Below are 20,068 nucleotides of genomic sequence, written 5' to 3'. Positions count from 1 at the left end.
ATAATCTTTACCTTTAGGTTACAAGCACTCTGCATATAACAGCCATAACCATGAACATTCTGTCAAGCCCAGGACCTGGAGCACAGGTTTCATTCATAAAAGTCCATATCCTGGCAGAACAGAGGTCCCATCTTTCCTGTAACAGAATGAAGCAAAAGGGAGGGAAGAGTGTCCTGGTTTAAAAGACAGATGTCTGCCAAGGAATGTGGGAACCTCCCTTGGAATCAAGAATATGACCCCTTCCCTCAAAATTATTATAACTTTGAAATTAGGAGCTTTCAGGCAAAGACATGGGAAAAGGAACACCAGTTCTTTATCAGTATGTGTGTGTATAACAATTCAAACAAATGACACCGTGGGCAGCACCAAAGAGAAGCAGACACCAGGCCCAGCTGCTCTCGGCTGCAGGCAGTTTCCCCTTGGGTGCAGTTCCAGGCACAGCCAGCAGGGGCGCTGCTGGCTCCCGGCCGGGCAGGGCGGGTGCGATGATTGCCCTGCAGGGGGCGCTGTGGCGCCAGCTCAGCCGCCTTTTCACGCTGTTAATGGGGGCTGGGGGGGAAGGGATGGAGAAGGGGCTCCCTTTACAGACGCCAGGGATGGAGAAGGGGCTCCCTTTACAGACCCCAGGGATGGAGAAGGGATCCATTTATAGACCCAACGGATGGAGAAGGGGCTCCTTTTACAGACCCCAGGGATGGAGAAGGGGCTCCCTTTATAGACCCAAGGGATGGAGAAGGGGTTCCCTTTATAAACCCACAGGAGCAGCCAGTGTCGGTGCCCCTCCTGATGATGAAATGAGAGCTGTAGCAGGACTGGTGGCTGGAATGGCAGAGGCAGGCATACCCTGGGGTGGTGATAAAAATGTAACAGAAAACTCAACAGCCTTAGCAGGAGCCGTGAAGGTCAGAGACATGGGATGTTGGGTTAGAGTGTAGTGAAAAAGCCCAAGGCAGCAGCAGAAAGCAGTGGGCTGGGCAGCAGCAGCTGGGCATCTCTGTAGCAGCTGCTGTGTGCAGCCAGGGGATGCACCCTCGGGATGGGGGAGGGGGTCAAGGTCCCATGCTTTTCCCCTGAGGCACCTGAGTAGATGGTGAGGGTCCTTTCCAGTCAGATCAAGTGTTACTAAGGTCCAGTTCACTGGCTGCTCTAATGGGCAGAGGCTCACCCATGGTAAAGAAGAAGCAGTGCTGGGATGAACTTCATCCTGGTGAATTCTTCCCTCAGGAGCAGCAACTCGACTGTTCCCCTCCAATCCCAAGAGCGAGAGAGACAGGGACCAAGCCTACTCTCTCACTCTCCAGCCAAAATCTCTTGCTATCTCTGCCCTTCCAAGATAAAGTCCCTCAGCTAGGAGAGTGCAGCTGCATCCTTCCCCCCACCCTGACTCTCTTAACTACTGGTTGTAATTATCTGTAAGGTAACAGATGGGAGAAAATTGCCTCAGAGACAAAGAAAAAAAAAATCCCAACCTCCAACAAATGGATGGGAGAGTTAATAATTGGTCTGGTTCTGCACTGCTCCAGGCATTGAGATTTTCTCTTGTGGAAGCAATAATTTCCTGAAATGAGTTGCAAAACATTCCAGCTAATGATATGGTCTGTGTTTCAAATTCCTGCATTGTTAACTTTTGATTCCTGTGTTTATGTTTATTCCCCCATGGATATTTTCTCTGAGGGCTGATGAGAATTCTGGGAATTTCCATTGCAGGAGTACGTTATTGCTACTGTAAACTGCATCAGAATTCCTGCAGGGTTTCCTCGAAGGCTGGAGTCATGGGCCTGGCACACTCCCGTGGGGCAAGCTGACAGGGCACACAAAGCCAAGCTCCTTCCAGCCCTGCAATCCTTGAGCTGACAGTCAAGGATTCCTGTGTGTGAGGACAGGGACAGCTCACCTGGTGACTACTCCTTTAGAAGAGGTGCTCTCACCTTGCTCCAGTGAGGGCAGAAAGATGCATCAGGAAATTAATCCAACTGGCCCTTAGGCCAATGGGATAGAGGGATTCTCTGCTGGGGTAGGAGTTGGCCAGTTCCTGAGAGGTGCCCACCTGTCTGTAGTGCTCTATTGCCAGGGTTGGCACCTGATTCTTATCCCAGCTATCCTGAATAGAATGGAATCCCTGTGGCCTGACTCAGTCTTGTTGTTTCTGGGCAGAGCTGCAAGAGCAGCAGCAAGCACTGCCCAGGACATGGCTATGGGGCCTCAGTCATTGCACACTAACTACTGCTTTTCTTTCCCCATTCTTCCCTTCCTTGCTCCCTCTCTGCCTCCATTCATCTCTGCCTCACCTTCTAATTCATTCAGGGCATGATTTCTCACTTGTGCCTCTGAGGATGTTCTCTACTATTTGAATTTTCTGTCCTGTAAACATGGATTCTGTATTTCGAGGATGCAGCTGTGCTCATTAACACTAACAGGCAGCCCTACTCTCTTTTCTGTCTGGTACATACAGCTACCGATTTCTTCTTGTGAGTCAAAACTGCCAATGACCCCTCTTTTCTTCATTCTGGCTTTGTTTTGTTGGGTTATTTGGACCCCAGATAACAAGAAACTGAAGGAAGGATGTAACTTTCTTAGCTGTTCTATAGATCCCAGAACCAAAGTGACACAACAGTTTCCTGGGAATTTTGTGGAACAAGAGAGCTGGAATCTGGTATGGGGCTATATACAGTTATCCTGTAGGACAGCCTTATATGAGGTGAAGGTCATTGCTCCACTGTGAAACCACACTGAGCTGAGAAATGAGAGCTCTTGTCCTCGCCATTTCGCTGTCCCCAGCCCTTGAGTTCTTGCTGATTAGCAAGGAACGGGAAAAATTCTTCCATAAGAACTTGCATCAGACGTGTAGACTTGCTTCCTGGAGCCTTTCCTTGCACTTACACTGTTTCTCACATTTTTCCAGGCATCATTACCCAGAAAAAGGGCCAAGTCATGATGGGACAGAATCAGACCACTCACACCTATCAGAGCTCTCACTTTTACATTATAATCCGGTACCAGCAGAGGAGAGGACAGGTTGTTGTCATATGAGGCAGCAGCTGGCTCCAAGGAAAGGAGCCCATTCACCACATTGCAAAATACCACATGAAGTTCAGTTTCCTGTGCTACAGGATCTCAGGTGTATTATCAGTAGAGTTTTCAGAACAAATCCAAAACTCAGCCCCATATCAGCCACCCTAAAGAAATTTAACTCTATCCAAGCCCAAACCAGTATATTCTCCACCCATTACTCCATACCATCTTCATCATGCTTTGATTTGTGGTGGAAGCAGCTTTGAAAATACAGGGATGTCTTTGTTATTGTTGACTGGTGTTTACCCAGCCAAGGTTTTCTCTGCTTCTCATGCCATCCCACCTGCTGGAGATGCACAAGGAGTTGGGATGGCTGACCCCAACTGACCAAAGAGATATTCCAGACCATATGATGTCATGCTCTGCATATAAATATGTGGAAGAAGGATGAGGAGCATGTTTGGAGTTCAGGTCTTTGTCTTCCCAAGTCAGCGTTCCACATGTTGGAGCCCTACTTTCCTGGGATTGGCTAAACACCCACCTGTCTTGGGAAATGCTGAATAAATTCCTTGGTCTGCTTTTCTTGTGTGTTGGGTTTTGTTGTACCTGTTAAACTGTTTTTACCTCAACTCATGGATTTCCTCACCTTCACTGCTCTAAATTTCTCTCCCATCCTGCTGGGGCACTGTGAGTGAGTAACTCTGTCATGCTCAGCTGCTGGCTGAGGTTAAACCACACCACTGGTCCACTGAGTAATGGTTTCATCCTCTAGGAGTAGCAGAAGGAAAAGGGACTGCAGTCTCACCCAGTTCTTAAGGAGAAAAATGAGAGTGAAGTGGATGAGAGACCAAGGACCTGCATTGGCTTTTATACTGATCCTGCACTGCCCCAGGCTCAGAGACTGAAAAAGCCAACTGAAAACATTTGGACAAGTTCTTCTGAAATGTAAGACATGCCAGATGATACAGCTGTATTTAAGGTTCCTGGTGCCTTTCACTTCCTTGTTTACACTATGATATTTCCCTCATGGATGTTTGTTTTGAGGTTAGAATGAGATTTCCTAAAATTTCTGGGACAAGAGCATGTAACTGTGGTCAGAACACTCACACCAATTGCTGGAGAAATCCTCTACAGACCTGGACCATTGACCTGGAGCAGCCCTGGGATGGTGTTTTCAACCCCACTGACAAAAGGCCAAGTTCCTCTCAGCCCTGCAATTCTTGTCTGGACTCCAAAGGGATCCCATTTGTGAGGATACACCATGTCCTTTTCCTTCTCTCTCTCCCAGCACCTTCTGATTGCTACTGGTCTTTCTCTTCCAGTCAGCTGAACTGCACTGCTGAGCTTCAATATATCTCCTTTGTTCACCAACCATAGAAGAGATTTCCAAAGCGTGTGTCCTCCACTTTTTAGGCCATGAGTAGGGATCCTCAGCCAATCCATGTTTTGGGCCTTGAGGTGCTTTGGCGTGCTCCAGCTCAGCCGGGGTTGTGCCTGTTGAACCCACACTGGTTATACCAGGGCATTTTTGCTTGATGGATGCACTTAGGTGGATGATAAATTCCTTTGAATGCATGACATGGACAGATTTGCATGCAATGCTGTGCAGATGAGCACAAACGAGTCTGTACATTTCTGGCACTCATCACAACAGGATGTGATGGCCATCCCAAAGCTGGTGCTCCTCAGCACAGCCTGGCTCTGCAGGCTGTGTTGCTTCTTGCATTCTTCATGTTAAAAAGCTTAAAAGAGCATTAGTTTTATGGCAAGGGAGAAATGCCAAGAAATCCTGCCCAGGATGTGCATGGAAACCCTGGATCTGCTACCAGTGCTGTGTAGTGGGTGCCTGTCACACAGAGGCAAGAGCTTCAGCTGCACAGAGCAAGGAAGGCAGGGCAGATGGGGACCATGGCCAGGTCAGGGGGAGGTTGAGAGTGGGAGGAAGACTGGAAAATGGTGAGTTTTGGCACTAGAAAAAAGGCTTCTGCTTCCCTGTGGACAGATGCTGTCAGATGCTGTCACCTGCAAACTGGTGAGAACAAAGAGACACATTGGGGAATTTGCCAGAAGGACCAGTGCTGAAATAATTTTTCGTCCTTGAAGAAGAAAATACCTGTGACATCTTCAGGAGACTCCCTCTCAAGAATCTTAAGCACTAGTCTCCTAACCTGACCTGATGTCTCGAGAGGTTTCTTGTTGCAGAAGGCTGCTGAGCTTGCCCTGCCTTTGGAGCAGTACCATTTGCTCCTCTTTGATGTGGGCTCCAGGGATAATGTCCAAAGTCTTTCTAGAGTGACTATAGAACTCTGGGATGAAGTAAGGGTGTGAGGGCCCAAGCTGGAAAAGACTGAGTAGAGAAGAAATCCTGTGGGTGAGCACCTGATTGCAGGCTTTGTCTTGCAGGTGGAGATTTGGTTTTGATTGCCAGAGAAATTTTGGTGATGAATGAGGGAAATGAGCAAGAATAGGAAATATTTGACAAAGTCATGCAAATAATCTTTAAATCTCATAAGAAATCAATAGCATCCTTTGCCTACTTCTTTATTCATCCTTCCCTTGGGTGTTATATTGGTATTGAATCTGTGCTGTTCACTGTACTCCTGAGGAGACATTATTCAGAAATGGATCCCCTTGGCACAGACGGGCCCATCTGGAGTTCCCAGAGGAACAGATTTTGTACAGTAACATCAGACTCAGAGCTCCTGGTGCCTGGGTTGCCTGCAATGGTTTTAAAACGTGTGATCCCTTAAAGGCATCACATGGCTCCTAATGAAGTGTGGAATGTTTCTCACCACTCATTAAAAACTGGAAGGCAATTAACCACAGTCTCATGTGCTTAATTAGGGAACTTTTCCAGTTTTGTTGGCTAGTTTGTTTTTACTGGCACAGGAGATGGTAAACAAGAGGATTTTAATCAGCTTTCAAGACAGTGGCATTTCTTTCTGTATTCTTTTGTCTGAACCTTTGCCCTTTGTTTCTGGTAGAATCAAGGCATTCTGATGATGCAAATTTCAAGGTTCCTGTGTGGGAGATTCAGTATTGTCCTGGGGTGGCGTTATGGTGACTTGTATCCCCAATCGTGTGTTCTGTTTAAGTGAAAGTCTGTTTTGTCTACTTGTCAGTTGGCTCCCCTCCCCCATGTCTGTGCTTGGGAGGCTAGCTCTGCTGGCTCTGGCGGGCTGCTTGCTGCTTTGCTGCTTTGCTTTGCTTTTGCTTAGCTTTGCTTCTCTTGCTAGCTTTAGTTTTGCTTTTGCTTATTAGTAGGCAGTCCAATCTCTTTCCGTGGACTGGTTTTTTTTGTTCTTTCCCCCCTTTCCTTTCTGTATACCTTCCGAACCCGTTTGGACCGGACCTGGAACACTGAGGAACACCGGGACTCTGCAATTTGAGATCTGCAACAGCCGGAGACTGACACTACCCACAGGAGAGATTTTCTGAGTTTGTCACCCTCTCACACCGGTGAAAGAGTTTTTTTTTGTCATCCGGGGTTGTTAATTTTCTTCTCTTGTGTTGGGGAGTGTTTGGTTTGATTAATAAACAGGTTTTTTTCCACTTTTTCCTCTGAGGAAATTCTTCCCAAACCCAGTGGTGGAGGAGGAGTCTTGGGGGGTTTGTTTTTTTTTTTCTGAGGGCTCCTCTTGGAGATTTTCCTTAAATTTGCCCTAAACTAGGACAGTATTTAGCTCTAGTGAGAATCCTCTGAGTCCAGACATCTAGTGGAATTTTCACCCACCTTAAACTCCACTTCTCCAGCTTGTATCTCCCCAGTTTGGCTAAAAGGGTTATTTTAGAGAGAGGGCAGAAGGTTTTGGTAAAGCCAGTGTGAACAGGTTGTCCACTGCTCTGGCTGAATAGTGGGAACCAGTTGTGTGATCCACATGCATTTCCTTGTGTGCATGGCTTGCTGCAGTAAATGATTAGATGTGAACCCACCACTTGCCATCAGAGCCTGGGTCAGCAGCTCTGTCTGGCTGCTGAACCTCACACCTATGTCCAAAGCACTCTAGGGAGAGAGGTGGCAGGGAGAGGGTTTTTGTGAGCAGGAGAGAAGTTGGACTGGTTGCTCTAATCTGCTGCATCTGTCACACCAAGCACAAGTAAATCAGCCTCCTTCTAACCCCACTGAGTCTTTGGAGTTGATACAGGAGTTGCAAAAGATGGTTTTCTCAAGTCCAACATTTTCCTGGTTTGTCTCTAGACAGTGGCTTTTTGGGTGGGTCTTCTCAATAAAATCTAGACATCTACTTTTTTTTTGGTTTTTTTTGGTTTTCTGTTTTTTTGTTTTTTTTTTTTTTTCCCCAGGTTATTTTGAAAAGGCTCTTAAATACCACTGGGAGAAAATTTGATCCTTGCAGCTTGCTTGAGTAACTTTTGGAGGAGATTAATTTAGATCTGAAATTGGCTGTTTCACCCCCCTGATGATCTGTATAACTCAGGTGAAGGCACCTGCTCTGGAGGTCAAGGAGATCAATTCTTTTCTATTTAGAATTATATCTCCAAATAAATATCAGAAAAGTCTCAATTAGCTCAAACAAGCTCTATCTTGGAGCACAGTTTCTGCTCACTTATGCTATGAAAAGGAGGTTTATGAGACTGATTCCTTTCAGATGTCCCCACTGGGATGGTAAAGCTATGTGTAGTATATCAAAGGCATTCACTTCAGTCCTTTCCTTCATCCATGCAAAGAGAGTGGCACTTCCCACGGGCAATTCATCACCTCCTACACCAGATCACACCACAGACACCTGCAGATACCTCCCCACTGTCCTGAGTAAGGGCTGCAGATCAGTTGCCCGATGCACAGCTCAGATGTTTATTTAGATTGTTATGATTTAATCCTTAGCTGTGATAGGTGCTCTGACATCTAAAATGAGCTTGGGAGCACTTCGATAGGATCAAAGGCTGGGTGCTTTGCAATGCCCTTGCTGTGCTGGGAGCAGTGGAATGGAGAGGAAGAGGGAATACACATCCCTCTTCCCATCTGTGAGCGACACGAGTTCTTTTGTTTTGCAGGCTTCCCAAGTCCTTGTTTACCTTCACCTGAGCTGTTTAATTAACAGCTGTGCTAATTAACACTCTGGGCTTATTGTCAGGTTTGTGGAATCCAGTGCCATCCTGGTGTGAGAATAGACAACTTTTGGGTGAAACAACAATGAAATATGCCTGGAGGTGGCTGGTTCCTGAGTGACAGGGTATGTGAAAGTGTTTGGGCAAGTGCCAGAGCAGTTATCGCCTCCTGTATCCGGGGATTTTACACTTCAGCAGGCTGAAAGTCCTGGTAAATTGGTGTTGCAGCTGACAGAAGGGTGCCTTGCCTATCCCAGTGAAAACCAAGCAGCTTTTGGCACTGTGTTGGGGCTTGCCCTGTGCTGGTCGAGTCATGACTCATTTCAATATAAAGACTGTGGTTAAGGCAGGGACCAAATCACTTCAGAGAATGTCACAACTGAGCCAGGGATCCAAACTGCATCTGAGAACGCCATGGTTGAGACAGAGACTCAAACCACATGTGAGGACACCGTGACTGAGACAGGGATCCAAACAGTAACTCCAGTAAGCATCCCTTCCAAACCTGGACCGTTCCATGATCCCGTAATTCCATGATTTTAGCATTATGTTGTCTCCTGCAGAAACATGCATTTCCATTCCTGGTGACATTTCGTATAGACTCAAGGAACAGAAAAGACAGTGTCTATGACTGTGGAAGACTGGTGATAGTCCCTTGACACCAGGAGGAATCCCTGCTTACACTCCATGCAGCCAGAATTGCTCCAAACAGTTCTGCCCCTGCTGAGCCCTCCAGATCCTAGGTTTGAGCTGCAGCTCCTGCTTGCTCCACACGCCCAGCCTCTATCTCTGGGACTGCTACCAGCCTTTCATGGACCACTAGGCTGACACCACCAGCCCCAAGGGCAGCACCAGCTTGTGGGGTTGTGGGCTGAAGGGGCTGTAGTGTGCCAGTGTCCCTCCTTGGCTGTGCAGAGCCAAGGGCAGAGATGAGTGATGAGACTGGGGGCTGATTTTGGGACTGCCACATGGTGGCCCAACAATTCCATCAAGTCTGCTGTGACCTCTGGCTTCTTCACAGACCTCTTTGCCCTGGTGTGTCCTCTCAGACTGAAATAGAATGTTTGTGGCTGGTGTGTCTGATGCCTTAGGATTTTAGCTTTTGTATGTTTCATGTATTTGTAATCCTGCAGTTCTTTAGTGTATAACTCTAAACTTCATACAGAGCATTAATTACTGTCTTCACATTTTGGTCAGACACAATAATTCCTCTCTAGGCCTGGGACTCAAGGATATCTCACTGTCTCAGGCCTCAAAAAGTATAAACAAAAGTTGGGGGAGCAAACAGGGTATATGACTTCATTACCTGAAACTGTAATTGGAGGATTAACCAAGTTATGTAAATGGACCAAACTTATAACAGTATGAAAAACTCATGACCTTCTTCCATCTTGGGTGTAGCCCCTCTCCAAGGCTTCTGACTGCCCAAGGTGTATATTTTGAAAGCCTTTAATAAATACCTGCTTTTATTCTCTTAGTTTTGTCTAGCCTATGTTTTAGGTAGCCCCACCAAGGCTTCACATCTAACTGGAGGAGGTGGTATCTTACTAAATGGTGATGAGAACAGGGGGTTTGGGGGCCTAGTGTCTTTTTAAATTCTGATTCAGTTCTGAGAATCAAATCAATTAAATTCTGAGAATCAACAAGCAGATCACCCCCATTCCATAACATGTGGGGTGACACATGGGCTGGAAGAGTGGATGTGTTGGAGAGAGGAGAATGTCTGTGAATACCCATTAGATCCTTGAATGTATTCTCCAGAGCTATTACAAAAGCTGGCTCCAGCCAGGCCATGCACAAGCACAGCCCTGAATGTTCCTCTTTAGACAACTGTAAACTGTGACATGCTATAACATGCCACACTCAAACCTTACCTCTTCACAAAAAGAGTTAGCATTAAGAGAGACACAGATTTTAACCCCCCATTGACCATAAGGGAGGTTGCTGAGGATCAGGAAGAAGACCTAATGCACAGAAATCTCCCTGCCTGGGCAACATTATTGCTAAATACCATGAACCATGGGCAACAGATGAGACTGAGTGATCCTATCTGGTGAAGCCAAAAATACCGTTGGCAATCTTGGGCAAATTAATAGTTCCTGGGAACCAGAACCTACTAAATGTCCAAACAGAACTCAGAGGTGGAGAGAATTATATAACCAAGAACTAGCATTAGGCATTCCAAGGGCTGCAATTCAAAGGCAGCCTGCTGGGGTCATCCAGAGTCTAATTAATATGGTTCAGACTCAGCAACAGCAATCAGAAAGATTTGGACACCATGATCAGCTCCAAGAGGGGCTAACAACTTTCTCTCTCCAAGCTCAAGATCAAAACCCAAATAACACCTGAATGGCAAATGGGCCAGTCAGTTGAGTGGAAGCTTATCAGAAGATAGATTATAATGGTCATACATCTTTATTTGTGTCAGTCCTCATCAAAAATGACATTTGGAATAGATATGGGAGCACAGATTTCAATACTAACACAGCTGAGAAGGTGTGTGTCTGACCTGGAGGGCAAAGAGTTAAAACCACTGAAGTAAACAGAGCACGAGTGAAGTGCCAAACCACAGGGGTTAATTAATGGCTACCAGGTGAGAAGCTGAACTTAAAGACTACAAAGAAAACATTTGGGGTTTTGATGTTTTGAAGACTTGAACCTGGCATCTGCCCAATGGAAGTGTGTGGTTCTTTGGTTCAAGTATTGATACTAACGCTGGTAAAAAATCTAAAATTTGGAGGTTACAATGCATGTGTGCTCCCCAAAAGTCTGAACTCCCTGACTCAAGGATCACTAATGTACCACAAAACACAACTTCTGCTGTGTGAAAAAGAGATTCTGAAGTTGTAGGTGGTTTGGAAATATGACAAGTTATCTCCAAAACCCAATCCTCATATAATTTACCATTTTGGCCAATTCAAAAGCTGGACTGGAGACTGTGACCAACATTTGATTGTCAGCATCTCAGTGAAAACACAGCCCCACTAACAGCTGCAGGACCCTATTATTGCAATATAAACCAAATATATTCATGGCAATGAAATTGGCAGCATAGCCCCAGCATGGACTTTATTTAGGGGTCTTTTCCAGCCTCAGCAATTAATATTATATAGTTGTGTGTATGTTCCCTGTGGAGTGGTTGCCCCTACAGCACTGTTTGCATTTGGTGCTCATTTGACCTCAGCTTGTCCAGTAGTGGCCTGCTGGGGTGGTGATGAGGTTGGATATCTCCTCCCCAGCCTCTGCAATGGAGACAAACACCATTAAGCAGCATCCTGGGTCCAGACCCAAGGGCCTGGGAAAAGAGCAAAGTCCAGGTTCAAGAAGCTCTTGAGGATTGCCTCATGGATCACACCAGGCTCCACCAGCTCACCCTGATCTAAAACTAATTGTAGTATGGGAATGCGTATTAAAAATATGTGTCTGACTGGTTTGTCTTGTTCTAATCCTTCCCTCAGCCTCCTCTGAAGCACAGTTAAGAGATCTCTCCTTGGGAGACTTGATTGCTCTTGTGATTTTATCTCCTAGCTGATGTAGCCAGAGGAAGGAAAATCAGTTCCCAACCAGGCACCTGGACATCAGCCAAACCCTGTTCAACCCAGCCATGGACACTTCCAGGGATGAGGCAGTCACAGCTTCTCTGGGCAGCCTATGCCAGCCCCTACTTTTGCCTTCTGCAACTCAGGTGATGTAGCTGATGCACCTGTCAGTGAAGATCAAGGCAAAAAAACGGAGTAATTGACTACCTCAGCTTTCTACATGTTCTGGGTAGATAAGTCTCCCGTTTCCTTCTGGACAGGGCCCATATTTTTTATATCTTTCTTTTATTAACAGAATAGCCCTGGAAACTTTTCCTATTGCCCTTGATGTCCCAGGCCAGTTTTAATTCTATCAGGGCTTTAACTTTCCAAGTACAATCTCTGACTGCTCAGGCAATTTCTTTGTCAGTACAACACCCAGTGGGGACGGAGGGATAACTGCTCTTGCAAAGAGATGTTCCAGAGCAGAGCTGGTATTTGGCAGTGGTGCAGACTTAAGAGGACCAAGAAAGCTGCCCCAGACTTGGAGGAGACAAAGTACCAGAGTGCAGCCACAGGTCTTTGAGAGCTGCTGTCCTCCTTGGGTCAGGTGCTGAAGGACAATATGGGGTACATCTACCTGTGCCTGTGTGCACTGGCCATGGATCCCAGACCAGGTAATGGGGAAGTGGAAAAGCAAGAGGTGAAACTGTGGACTGCTCCCAGATATTTTTGTCTCCTCGCTTCTGCCACCCTTTGGTGTCATCCACTATTTTACCTGCCTACCACAGAAAAAGCTCATGAGATATCTGTTCCCCAAGAGCCAAAGGGGCTGCTGACCTCATCCATTGCCCTCCTGCAACCGCGGGCTCCTCACTCACAGGCAGCAGAGGTTGGGCAGCTCCCCTTACACAGAGCGTGTTCCAGGGAGCAGTGCTCCAGCCTGACCTGGGAAGACATGCAGCAAGGCTGCATGGACTAGTGGTCATTGGTTTGGAGTAGTCAGGAGCATCTCCTTCACCTCCAAGGGACAGGGCACTAAAGACAACCCAGTGAAGTGAGTCCTATGCTCTCCTTCCTCTGGGAATGAAGAAGGGTCCCTTTTGTGCCCAGACTAATCCTCTCCAAAAACAACATTTCTCCCTGAGCTCACTGAAGAACAGCCATAGAATGAAGGAGGAATCTGAGATCAAGGTTTGGATGCAAACCAAATGTAATGAGTCTAAAGAAGAAAAAGAGGTGGCTCGAGAGAGCACCAGGAACACCCATAGAGATGTAGTGGGGCTGTCCATCTGCCTGGCCTGAAGAGAGAGCGAGGCCAACAGGTCACACTAGGTTGACCTGGGGAGATGTGGACAGCAAAGGAAGGAGAGAGAGGAAGATGAAAAATGGAAAAGTAGATGATGGGTATTGCAGGACGGATGTGACCTGCCACCCTTTACAGAAGAAGCCAGACATGATGAAATATTTTAAATACAAAGGTCTAAAGTTCTATCTCTTGTTTAGCAGCATGTTCTCAGGTCATAGAGGTTCTTGATGTTCTTGATCAAGGACATTGTTGCCAATTTTAGCAGGGATGGCATCTCCTGCCACCATAGCAGTTGGTGATGCAGGAGAGGTCAAAGCCCCCAGAGCTGATGGGCACTCCGCCACAGCTGAGGATGTTGCCAACAGCTGAGGATGCAGAGGTGGAGGATCCCACAGCGGTGTTCTGGGGGAAGGAACTGAGGATGGGGCCAGGCAGGGTCACCACCACAGGCGAGGGCTGGATGACCACGTGGGAGCTCTGGCACTGCCTGACACAGCACTCATTGCAGCTGTTGGCCAGCGGGCAGGGGCCGCAGGGCTGGCAGCAAGGGTTGCAGGACATGGCTCTGGGTCACAGGAGCACCTGGCACAGAGGGCAGGGAGAAGCAGAAAGTGAGGACACATGAGGAGCAGCACTGCACCCAAACATCCTGCAGCCAAGGCACCTGCTGGCCCACATTGCACTGCCCAGCTCAAAGCCCAGGAGCCACCTCAGCCAAGTCCCAGCCTCTCTCTGTCTGCACAAAACCTTCTCTCCCCTGCCCTCTCCCGGCACAAGCAGCTCCCAGCCCTGGGCTATGACAGCCCCTGTCAGCTGAGACCTACAGCCAGGAAAGAGCTGGTCTTGAAGCCACAGCAGGACTAGGAGAGGCTTCCCACTCACCTGATTCCTGAGGAGAAGGATCTGAGAGAAGTGGATGAGGGAGCAGAGACTTGAGTTGCCTTTTATAACAGTCCTGCACTGCCTCAGGCCCAGAGGCACCTTCCTGGAAGTCATAATTTTGTGACCAGCTCATGTCAAATGTGCACCATTTCAGCTAAATGTTAGGGGCTGTGTCCTGGTTTCCTGCATCACTGCCTTTTCATTTCCTGGCTTATTCCACATGCTTTCCTCTATGAAAGCTTTTTTAAGGGCCAGGATGAGAGACTCAAGGAATTCTGGGACAGAAAGAATGCTCAGATCATGGGAGTGATTGCATTGCTATCATGCTTCTTGCCACATGCCCAAGGCCTGCCCTGTGGGGGAACATGACACATCATTTTCTTTTCCTTTTCTCATCTCTCCATGATGGTCACTCAGTGTTGCACATAGGTCTGCATCTGCCGGGTGGATTGGGCCCTGTTCCTACTCTAACAGTGTTCAGACAGAAATTGTGTTTGCCTCATTTGGCTCATTGTCTTCCTGTGCAATCTCTGTGGGTCCTCTGGGACTATCAGGTGTTGTCTGGGGCCTGATCCTTCTCCAGGATACCTGAGTGATTTTCTGCCTCACTTGTCCCCAGTATCTCCTCAGTAGAGTTCCCAGAACTGCACATCTTTTCAGTCTGTTCTTGACTCTTTGCTGACTCTGTGTGAGCGTACAGATCTTTGCATTATTCCATCCAGGCATGTTTGAGCACACGTGCATCATTTTGTGCTTAGGTGATCCTCCTGAGGGCATGTGCAGTCAGAGCAGCAGGACTCTTCCCTGGAGTGTTCATGATCTCAGAGAGAAACTTGTTCCCTTGACGTCAGGAATGGCACTTGGTATGGAATCTACAGCTGAATGCTCATGGCTTCAAGCTGGCAGAGAACTAGCACTGAAGTCCTTTTCTGCCTCCTACACACTCCAGTTCTTGTTTTATGGAAAGGGAGAAAGGCCAAGGAAGCCTGCCCACTTCTGCAGGTTGTTATCATTCTGTGGATCCCCTTCTGGTGGAACATTGCTGATGACTGGGGTGGGACACAGGCTCCTGCTGTCTGGGTAAATGCCAGATGCGCTTCTACAGCTCAGCAGCCAGGTGCTGACTGAGCAGGGCTGTCACCTCCCAGCAAATGGGTCTTGGAAAGAAGGAACCCATATCCAGGTGTTGCTCTGCTGTGAGATGTAGGACACTTCGATGCACCCACATAGCATAGCTGAGTGCTGCTCCCTTCCCTTTAGTGGCCTTGCTGGGAACTTTGGCAGATGGTGCTGCCAGGAGGCTTCAGCCAGGTCCAAATTCTGTTTCCACAGGAGGAGCTCTCAAGCTGAAATTCTAGTTCTTGGTCATGAGCAGAGTCACAGCTCCTGCTGTGCCACATCTGTGCCTGCATGTGGCCATGGACCTCACCAAGCTCAGTTTGGACTCTGACATACATGTGATGTCTGTCCTAGTTTAGGGCAAATTTAGGGAAAACCTCGGGAAGGAGCCCCCAGAAAACAAAACCCCTACGACTCTTCCCCCCACCACCGGGTTCGGGAAGAATTTCCTCAGAGGAAAAGTGGAAAAAACCTGTTTATTAATCAAACAAAACACTCCCCAACACAAGAAAAGAAAATGAACAGCCTCAGATGACAAAAAAACTCTTTCACCAGTGTGAGAGGATTACAAACTCAGAAAATCACTCCTGCGAGTGGTATCAGTCTCCGGCCCTGGGAATGACTGCTGCAGATCACAAATTGCAGACTCCTGGTGTTCCTTGGTGTTTCCCATGTCCCGGTCCAGAACAGGTTCAGATGGTGTATAGAAAGGGAAAGAAAGAAAGAACAACAGAAAAAAAAACAGTCCAGGGAAAGAGATTGGACTGCCTAACTAAACTAACTAATAAGCAAAAGCAAAAGCCAGCAAAGCTAAAGCCAACAAGCAAGCAAGCAAAAGCCTGCCCGAACCAGCAATCCTAGCCTCCCCTGAGCACAGACGATGGGGGAGGGGAGCCAGCTGATAAGCAGACAAAACAAACCTTCACTTAAACAGAACACACGATTGGGGTTACAAGCACCATAACATCACCCCAGGACCATGTCCCAGCTTGACTTGGCACTTTCCTTACCTCTGTGAGCACTCCTCACCATCACTGGATATTGTTGATCCTTGAATTCTGTCATGAGGTCTCATCCTGACCTTGAGTCTCTGACTCACTGACTTGTTTTTCCAACTTGATTCCAGACACGTGCAAGACAGAAGCCCGAGGCAGAACATGAGCAGGACATCGTTAAGTTTTGCAGACCTGGGACCTTACTGGGATTTTGGGGAAAGCTGGGGCAGCTCTCCTGTCTGTGGTGTGCAGTGGTTGTGCAGAATAGAGGGCAAAATTGCAAGCTTGAACTCCATAAATGCAGTTTTTTGTTGCCTTAAGGGCTTGCCAGGAAGAATCCTTTCGGAAAGTGTGTTGGGGGTTCAAAGAGACCCAGCAGGAATGTGAAATACTGCAGTTCAGATCTCCAGATAATAACCTTATGGAAATCACCTTAACTAGCTCTGTCTGTTCAACTCGCCAGAGACATGAAGTAGATCTACCAAGGACTTTAGATGATGACTTTTTTTGAGCATTTCTTTCCAAATCATACAAAATAATATCTTATTTTGAAAATATTCAAAGTTGCATGTGCCCTTTATCAAGGCTGAAATGTTGTTTTCCTGCTGAATTTGAAATTAATTAAATTAAAAATTTTTATACTCTTTTAAACCAGCATGAACTGGTTCTTTCCTTCTGAATTTTTTATTCACCTAAATTTGCTTTATACTTCCTTGTACCCCCTGGTAGATGACAAGGTTTTTGTAACAGTGAGGATGTTACAAGAAGATCCCAAGCACTGTTCCCATGTTTTACAAATCCAGATCCAGACAGCTAAAGAATGGATTCAGTGCTGGCCAAGACTGAGCCTCTTGGTGACACTGCTCAAGCCTTCATGAAAACATATTTAAGAAAATGCAAAACACTGCACAGGAAGTGTGGGATTTAAAAAAGCAGAACCGGTAGATTACATTAAAAATCCTGCAAACACAAGGATCAGAGAAGAAGGTGGAGGAGGCACCTCTGGTGATGGGAAGGCGATTTCCTGCAGCCTGTGGGAGAGATGGTGGGGCAGATTGTCCACCCTGGAGCTCATGGATAACCCCACACCAGAGCAGATGGAAATCTGCAGGAGGAATGTGGCCCCTGGAACAGCCTTATCCGTAAGGACTGCAGCCTGTGAAAAGGACTCTCATGGGAGCAGATCTGGAAAGACTTCAGGCTGTGAGATGGTGTAGCAGGACATCTTATGTGCCCTAACAGTTTATCTGTTGTTTGTTAACTGGTCAGGTAACTCCAACAGGACAGTCTGAGGCTAAGATAAGATCCAGCCAGCCCTGGACTCCTCTCTCTGAGAAGGGGTTTAGAGAGCAAGGGGGTCTTCTCATGACTCAGTGGCCAGGCTTCTTTAATAAACTCTGTCTGAAGCTCTCTCCATCTGCGACAGACCGGCTCACGTTGGTGTAGGGAAAAATGGGGGGAGGAAGGAGGGGCGGAAAGGGACTGTTGTGTTCTTCCCTTTTTTGTTGAATAATTTTTATTCTGAAAGCTTTCTTTTTCTTTTTCTCAGGCACTGACCAGGAACACCCTGTTGGACTTCTCCTGATATTTCCTGGACTGGACCTCTCTGGTGGCACTCAACCTCCCATTCCATCTCTCCAAAGTTCTTTTGCAGTGAGCGTCATGGGAATCCCTGTTAGGAAGGGGAGGTAATTTTGATCAAGTGTAGCTTAAACTTGTTTACCACCACAGTGATATGAATGGCCAAATACTTTCATTGAGAGGCATTTGACAATTCCTTTATGCTTGGGGATGGCTTCAAATACCTAAGCAGTAATTACATGAACACTTAAAACTCTCTAGTGGTTCTTCCCAGGGATTCAGGGGCCACCCAGGGCTCCTCTGCATCAAGCAGTGTCTCAGTATTGTATTCTCATGGCTGAAGAGGGTGGCTCCAGGGACAAGCAGACTCCCCACTGTCTGCAACTGTGGGGACTGGGCCATCAGAAATGATCTCTCAGTGATGTCCTTTGGTTGAGATCCCACTAACTGCACATTGTTCTGTTACACCATTGTCATGAAAAAGAAAATCTACTTCCTGCAAGCCCTGGCCATATGTACATTGGTTTTGGGGTCATTTTCACCCACGTGGTTCTCCTGACGACTGTCCCTTTTGCACCAGCAAAGGCATTGCTTAATCCAAGTCACTTGATGTGGCCTCCACGGATCCTGATCCAGCAGCTGCTCCCACCCTGCTGTGTGTGTCAAAGATGAGCAAAGGGCTGAAGAAAATGTCCTGAGGAAATTGTCCTGATTTAAAAGACAGGTGTTTAACAAGGAAGTCTTGAACCTTCCTGAAATGGAAAAATGACACCCTCTCTCCAAATTAATATAACTTTGAAATTATGGGGCTTTCAGGCAAAGATATGGGAAAACGAAAGCAGTTCTTTGCTAGAATGTATGTATATAAACACACGCAAGCAACAACAACAACAGCAGCAATATAAAGAGAAAGGAAAAACCCAATTAACAGCCTGTTCCTACCTGTCACGCACTTTCCCCTTTGGTGGGCACTGTTGGCTCCTGTTGAGGCAGAGAGGCTCCAGTGACTCCCTCCCAGCTTCAGGGGGTGCTCTGATGCAAGATCAGGACCTCCCTGGTTGTGATGGTGGCTCACATGAGGAAGAGGGAAAAAGGGCTGAGTGCCCCAGCACCCACGTGAGCAGTGATCAGTCTTTGACACTGTTAAGAGCAGCCGGTACACACTGGGAAGGGAGGCAGGGCTTTACCATGATGTTGCACTACTCTACAGAGAAAAGGGCTGGCAGGAGTATTGCACTGCTCCAGGCAGCCCTTCACAGGGCGGCCCCAGGGGAGGAGGGGGAAAGGGATGACTCCCACCTGGCATCCAGGTGGACCGTGTCACTCTCTGTGTTTGTCTCTTGCGAGCAAATGGGCTCACAAACTGGCAACGGGCAGAGCTGCATGGCAGTGTTGAAAACAATAGTGGCATAGGAGAGCTCCAAGGTGAAGAAGGACCACATGATGATCTCTGCTCCCAACCCAGAAAGGACGGAACTACTGCAATTAACAAATTGCTAAAAACCACACTGCTTCACTTTCTCCACCCCCCAACCTTTTCCCCACTCTGACACCCAGAACAGTTCTGACGGTGTGCCAAGGCACTTGGCCATGTCTTTGGTCTCTTGATCATTGTCCAGTCATCATCTCCCTGGCACCAAGTTGGAAGAAAATTCCCTGAGAGACAAAAAACCAAAACCTAACCCTCAGGAGAAAGCCTGAAGGAATGCATTCTTTTCTCCCTGGAGAACTGGAGGCTTGGAGAGGACCTCATGAAAGTATTTTAGTAATGAAATTAGATCTACCAAAAGGACTGAGACTTTCTCAGCATAATCATAGAATCCTAGAATCACAGAAGATGCTGAGTTGGAATAAACCAATTAGAAGCACCAAGTCTAATTCCTGGCCCCGCACAGGACACCCCCAAGTCTCCCACTAAGTACCTGAGAGTGTTGTCCAAATACATCTTGAGCCCTGTCATGTTTCGTGCAGAGACCACTTTCCTGAGGATCCTGTTCCAGTGCTGAACCACCAAAAACCCTCTGGATGAATAATCTTTTCCGGATATCCAACCTAATCCTCCCCCAGCTCAGTCACTTCCTCAAGTCCTGACACTGGTCATGAGAGTGAATAGTTTGGTTCTTGCCCTTCTGCTGCCCCTCGGGAGGATGTTGAAGACCACAATGAGATCTGAGCTCAGTCTCGTCTTCTCCTGACTGAATGGGCCAAGTGACCGCAGCCAGTCTGTCCCTATAGTACTAGGAGCGGCGAAAGAATATAGCCACACATGACTTCCTTCAGAGGCAGAAGAAAGCAATTTATTAAAGAAGCAACCACACTTCTATAGACTAGATCGCAGAACCAGGATAGAATTGAGTTCATTGGTCCAAGGAAGGTAACACCCCTTGCAAACATGCTTTTACCAAGCATCATGTCTCTCATGCATTCAGCAGGTGCTAATCTCTGTTATTAATTATTTCTCTTCTATTTTCCTTTGAGTAGCTTGAGAAAACTCAAGCTGCATCCTTCCCTGGCTTTCACCAGTATCCCACACCACTCCTCATACACCCTCTCCAGACTCTTCCGCATCCTCGTGCCCTGCCTTG

At 47.2% G+C, this 20,068-nt stretch overlaps 1 pseudogene; it reads right to left on the bottom strand.

Annotated features, from left to right (window-relative positions):
• Positions 1-13,164: 13,164 nt before the first annotated feature.
• LOC117006561 lies at positions 13,165-13,921 on the bottom strand (annotated as a pseudogene).
• Between the last annotated feature and the right edge of the window lie 6,147 nt (positions 13,922-20,068).

The sequence above is a fragment of the Catharus ustulatus genome, chromosome 23 (genome assembly GCF_009819885.2).
Source record: "Catharus ustulatus isolate bCatUst1 chromosome 23, bCatUst1.pri.v2, whole genome shotgun sequence".
In the NCBI taxonomy this organism is placed as follows: Eukaryota; Metazoa; Chordata; class Aves; order Passeriformes; family Turdidae; genus Catharus; species Catharus ustulatus.
Note: the sequence above shows the minus strand (reverse complement) of the source record. Positions and strands in the feature narration are given on the sequence as shown.